The sequence below is a fragment of the Herpailurus yagouaroundi genome, unplaced genomic scaffold (assembly GCF_014898765.1).
Source record: "Herpailurus yagouaroundi ecotype Mexico unplaced genomic scaffold, PumYag 192, whole genome shotgun sequence".
Lineage (NCBI taxonomy): Eukaryota > Metazoa > Chordata > Mammalia > Carnivora > Felidae > Herpailurus > Herpailurus yagouaroundi.
In genome coordinates this window covers 13,479,013-13,485,235 of record NW_024412423.1, presented here as the reverse complement: position 1 = coordinate 13,485,235, position 6,223 = coordinate 13,479,013, and the positions used below count along the sequence as shown (strand labels likewise).

Below are 6,223 nucleotides of genomic sequence, written 5' to 3'. Positions count from 1 at the left end.
GCGGTCATAGATAGATTGTCATCGATAAAGAGAGGTAAGGGAGTGCAGTGGGAAGAGAATGTCTTCTGGATAAGGCTGCGTCAGTTCTAAATCTCAGCTCTGTTCCTTGCTGGCTGTGTAACAAATGGGAAGTTGCATAGCCTCTCTGTGCCCTAGCTTCCTCAAATGACAAATGGCACAATGTTACCCACCACAGAGAGTAGTCATGAGGATTCAGTGGGTTAATATTTCTAAAACATTTAGAATAGTTCCTGGTGCATTGAAAGCTCCATTAAGTGTTTACTTAATAAATAAAAATAAAGCAATTTCTATAGTGCATCAGCTTTGACTTCTACTTTACTTTCTTTAGATGAGTAAGAATTTTAAAAGATCCTTTTTCCTGTTTTTTTTTTTACAGTGGTCTAGTCTATTTCATTTGATGGCAAATTTTTGTTATATTTTAAAGATTTTTTAATGTTTATTTGTGTGTGTGTGTGTGTGTGTGTGTGTGTGAGAGAGAGAGAGACAGAGACAGAGACAGAGACAGAGACAGAGAGACAGAGAGAGAATCCGAAGCAGGCTCTAGGCTCTGAGCTGTCAGCACAGAACCCGACACGGGCATCAAACTCAAGAACCGTGAGATCATAACCCAAGGCGAAGTAGGACGCTTAACTGACTGAGCCACCCAGGCGCTCCTCTTTTTTGTTGTTATTTTAACAAATCAACTTTATCAAGTCTTTCTTCAGCATAAATTTTCCTTCTGTGGAAACTCAGTAGTCTTTACATTCTAATCTGGCCACTTGGTGTGACACTTATTAAATGAAACAGTAATAATAAGAACTAACATTTGTGTGATATTAACATAGTAAATGCTTGGTAGACGCCAATTCAGCAAGTGGGGTCAAGTGAACAAATACACCTGAGAATAGCTCAGACGCCAATTGCTTACAGAATACAGTGGGCATGAGTCACTATATTTTATGGAGAGAAGGAGAACTTTACCTAATCCAGTGAGGTTAAAGGGTTGCTACTCTACTATGAAACTGTCATCTTAAGATACTTGGAGCCTTTGTGCTGTTTCATACTTGAACTTGAGAGATCTACGTTTATAATTTGTAAATCTGATACTTCTATCATCCACTGAACCTCTATTTTTCAGGAAGTATCATTAATACTAAATAGTTTAGGGGGGGAAATCACATAACAATTCTCAACAAGTCTTTAATACCCAGAGATTACGTTTTATAGTATCAGATGAATCCAAGTGTTACATAAATTATACATAGGACTTAACTCTCGAAGCAGTGTGATTTGTTTTTCTGATATACTGTTACACTCTGTGGCTTGGCAGTTTGAAAGCAAATGTGGAGATCTAATCTATGGGAACAGAAATCAGCAAAGTGGTGACCTGTCGGGTGGAGACAGGGTTGCCGGAAAGGGAGTCAAGAGAGTCACCTTGGGTGGTAGAAACGGTCTAAGTCCAGATTAGGGTGTGCATTCCACAGGGATGGCTATGTGACCTAGATCCCCACCCCCCGCCCCACTTCCGTGCCCTCTCCAGGGCTGTAGATGCCCACTGCCTTTTCAGTTCACCCATTCTTGCTACCTGCCTCCCGCCCCCTGCCAGAACTGTTCATGAGTAACACGTCAGCAGCCACAGCATGGCTTCCCCACCTGCATATCTGGCCAGAGCAGGACAGGAACTGAATCTGTGATAAAAACGTGTCTTAGAAACTGACACTGACATGAGCTGAGCCCCTGTGTGTGTTTTAAAACCATCTGTTGGACTGCTTCGTGCTGAGGGTTGACAGATCACATTCCACTTCTTCCATTCTGCTCAGAAAAGTGGTGGGGCCAAGTAAGGACAAGGCAGCAACACATCACTTGCCTGCACGGGCTAAGCATGCATTTCAAAGATAAATCCAAAAATCTCCAACCAGTGCTGAAAAGCATGCATTTTCATCCGAGACAGGCTGATTACAGCCTCACCAGCAGGGCTGTGTGTTGATCCCCATTCAGTAACACTTTGGACGCCTTTGTTCCAGCGTTTCCCAGCAGTGAAAACATAATGGGAAAGAAACTGCCAAACGACAGCTCTCGCGGTTGCTGCCGCTTTACCTTTTTATCTATCTATGAAAAATAATCGCGAAGGGGGAAAATAAAGTGAGGAGGGATATAAAAGAAGACAGAGGGCAACTGGATCCAGCAAATCTAGATAATCTGAAGTACAGGAGGCTTTTGCAAATATTTTGTGGTTTGCTCTCCTTTTTTAAGGAAAGGAGCAATAAAACAAAAGTAAAGAGGGGAGGAAAAGATGTTCGTAGCGGCGACTGCTGCGAAGTGTGAAATCAGCGTTTCAGCCTAAGCTTCACCTCCCAGTGGTGGACTGAGCTGTTCTTACGGAACATCTGTGAAAACGGGTGTGATTGAAGGGAATACATTCCCGACTGCCCTCAAGACTGTCTAACAGTAAAACTGCACTTTTAGGATGATAAAGACACGTTCTAACCCCATTTTAAAACAATAATCCTACAAGGACACACACACATGATAGGAGTCTTTATAAATCAACAAGCAAACAGTCCACGTGGGCTCAAGCATAGCTAGCAACGTCATTGTGCTTCTCTTCTGCCATTTTTCACGTTAGGGACGGGATGCTCTTGTTAGGCCCCGTTCCCCTGTTTGCTTCCTCTTCGCCGTAGCCCTTGTTGTCATGCGTGAGAAAGTCACACGTACACGCAATGCATCCATTATGGCCACCAGTGAATTCTAAATCAGTTCCGGTTAGAAATATATTTTTTCAAAACAAGTCAACACGTTGCCAACAGGAAAGCCGTATTTTAATTTAGAAAGCAGACTAAAACACACAGACAGGGCAGAGGAGATCTATCTGACTCCCTCGTGCTCTGTGCTGTGAGGATTGGGGGTGGAACTGTCACAGCGAGGAGGCTCTCAGAGAAACAGAGATGGGATTCCAAGCCAGCACTAGCTCCCCTGGGGTCTGTTGTAATCAGGAGAGAAATGATCTGTACTCAGTAGCCTGTATTCATTCTTTTGCAAGGGGCTGCCAAAGCGAACTTTCCTACGCTTTTGTGGAAATACAGTACGAGCCTTTTGCCCCCACCGCTTTCAGTTGCTTTAGGACAAGGAGGGAAAAAAAAAAAAAAAAAAAAGCCCACTGCTGACAAACGCTGCTTTGGGCATTTGACACTGGCCTTTGATCTAGTTACTCAGACAGTTCAAAATAAACAAAGTAGGTGTTTACAACAAAAGACATTCAGCCCATTCAACTGCCAAGCCAGCCGGATGGACAGTCTTCTCGAACAGAGCTGGGGAATGTCTCCCTGCCAGGCCAGACCTGCGCTGAGACTTGATTTCCCCCACAGACGTTAATAAATTAGGACACCGTTTCTGTGAATTAAAGAAGTAAAGAAAACAGGGGGTTGGGAGTCCACAAAGTAAAATCTATACCATGGGGGGTTTGAGTCAGGACGCTGCAGATCGCTCAAGCTGGAGGCACACAGGGACATCTCTTAGTTTTTCGTGGGTGGTTTCATTACGGGACCCGCACAGAAAAAGCTTTCATTTTCATTTCTGCCCCAGGACCACGGCACCCACCCAGTCTGTACACCACAGAGAAAAGGACACATCTTTATCCTATTATGTAAATTTCAGCTGTTAAAAGTATTCTAACGTTATTCTCAAAGACAGGAGGAAAACTGCGTGTCTCGATGTCATTTCTATTCATAGAAGAGAATGGTTTTGTTCCCTTGACTTAAGTGTCTGTTTTACTCCATTTGAAAACAGTGCGTCTTAGAAAAGAACTCTTTGCCTCGGTTTCTTCTTTGTGGAATGAAGTGTTTGCACTATGGGACGGTTTGTTAAAAGCTTACTCAGTCTATGATTAATGAAGGACCGCCTATAAATAGAATATGTCATTTGCAGCATGTTTTTCTAGTAGGGGACGCCTGGGCTCTTTTTAATAATATTTTATGATGTTTAGAAAAGCAGGCACCGTCTCAGCAACTGGGCCCAGCAGCAGTGGGCTTTGAGGTCTGCTATGTCATGTAAGGAGTGACATATGGAACGTGCTGGAAAGTGCTGCCCTAAAATCACATTTCATTTTCAGCAAGCAGTGGGGAGTGGGAAAGGGAAAGTGAGTGGAGGAAAAGAAAGAAATCTGTTAGCACGGATCCAAATATCCCCTAGAATCGAAATGTCAGACTTGAAAATACCAAGTGAACCAGCTTGTCTAATATGTTACCATCCTGGCTTATAATTACCGGAAAGTAGTTATTTATCTCTTGTGTTCAGCTACCCTGTCAGTACTCCTGAGTTTAATTATCAGACTTCACTGAAAGTTCAATTTCCTCAGTTCCCTCCTCTTTTTGCAACAAAATACATCGGAATTTCTTCATGGTTTCTGTTAACTGTTTTGGCACACCTTCTCTCACATCCCCCCTCCCCCCACCAGCGGGCGGCCTGCTCCCTCCTTTCTCAAAGGAGGCAGCTGTTTGGCGCAGTTTCAATCCCCACAAGCGTGACTGCTTGGTATATCAAAGTTCACAGCCTCTTGTCCATCAACTCGGCGAGAAGGAGAAGCCTCTCCAAGAGGCTGTTTGCTAGCTAGCTTCAGCTCCATGGAACGTAAGGACTTCAAGCGTCTGCCTGTGGTGGTCCAGCCCAGCCAGGGAATTCTAAGCCACTCCAAATAAGGGGCCCCTGGAAGTAAAACAAACAGTTCTTACCATGCCCTCCCCTCTTCTCCTCCGGGGCAAGGGATCCTTCCCGTGAAAAGGATCTTGTTCTGGGTGTGAGTCTTCCATGAAGTCCGTTTGTAGAAACGGCCTTGACTGTGAGGCACAAGAGCTGGGTATGCGGAGCATCTGGGGGCCTTGGGCATACCAAATTTAGAAGAAAGAAAGAAAAAAACAACCAGAACTCAGATGTTGTATCCCCACTTTCTCACCAGTGGTGAGACCGAATCCAGCCCTGAGGAGAAACGTGGTTACTTGGGGCAAGCTATCATTACAAGGTCTGCTGAGAATCTGAACTCATCTTGTGGAAAGCATCCTACATAGAAGTAAATAATCAGACGGTAGCGATGTTTGTTGATGTTTATTCGTAGCTGGGCTCCACAGCAACTGAAATCTTCTCTTAGTCGTTGTCTCGGCGTCTGAGGTATGATCTTCTCCATCACCAAAGGCTAGTGGCAGTCAATGAGCATAGACTTTGAAATCCCAGCTCTGCCACTGACCGTCTCTGGGACCTTGGACAAATCACCTGACTCTTGTCATGGCCTCGGTATTCTCCAGAGAGCGAAATAAATAACAGGTCCAACCTTGTGGGGATGTTAGGTATCATAATGTATAAATGTATTATATGCTGGATATTTAGAACAGTGTCTGACACATAGTAAATGCTAGGAAGGGTCAGGTACAGCTATTATTATTATTATTATTATTATTATATAGTATTTCGTTTTCTGTACTGTTTCCTCTTCCCCATAATTCCTGGCATATTGCCTTAATTTATTCAGAGTAAGCTTTCAATAAATACAGATTGATTAATAAAGTATAGTGCAACGTTCCAGGCTTTTAAGGGAGAATTAGTTCATTGACAAAGACTTTGAGCCAATATTCTTGTAAGCTCAACCTCTAACAAGGTGATGGTGAACACTGATGTAAATGCAGTAGAGCTCCTCTGTTTACAAGTGAGCATCTAAAATGGACAGAATTTTGGACATTTTACCCAATTTTAGAATCTAAGGGTTCGTTGTCTGTGTTAGTTTCCTGCAGCTGCCATGACAAATTACCTCAGCCTTGGCTTCAAACAACAGGCATCGATCTCATCATTTTGGAGACCACAGGTCTGAAATGAGTGTCTCAAGAGGAGCCGTACTCTCTTTCAAGGTGTGCTTGAGGGGAATCTGTTCATTGTTTGGGCAGCTTCTGCTGGCTCTGGGCATTCCTTGGCTTGTGGGTGCATCACTGCAAACTCTGTAACCAAGGCCATACGACCTCCTGCTCCTCTGTATGCCTTCACCCTGTGCGTCTGCCATATTTCTCCCTGCTGGTCACTCTCATTAGGATACTTGTCATTGGATTTACGGCCTACTTGGATAATCCAGGATAAGCTCCTCTCAAAGCCTTTAGTGTAATCACACGTCTTGCCATATAAGATAGAATTCCCAGGTTCCGGGGATTAGGAAGTCGGCATAGCTTTTTGAAGGATACGACTCAGC

The 6,223-nt window shown here is 43.8% G+C and overlaps 1 long non-coding RNA gene across 1 annotated transcript; it reads left to right on the top strand.

Annotated features, from left to right (window-relative positions):
- The first annotated feature begins 638 nt into the window (after positions 1–638).
- Positions 639–5,324, top strand: LOC121010627 (uncharacterized). Its single transcript, XR_005781295.1, has 2 exons — positions 639–4,852; positions 4,952–5,324. It is a non-coding gene; the product is annotated as an uncharacterized LOC121010627 (long non-coding RNA).
- Positions 5,325–6,223: the final 899 nt, after the last annotated feature.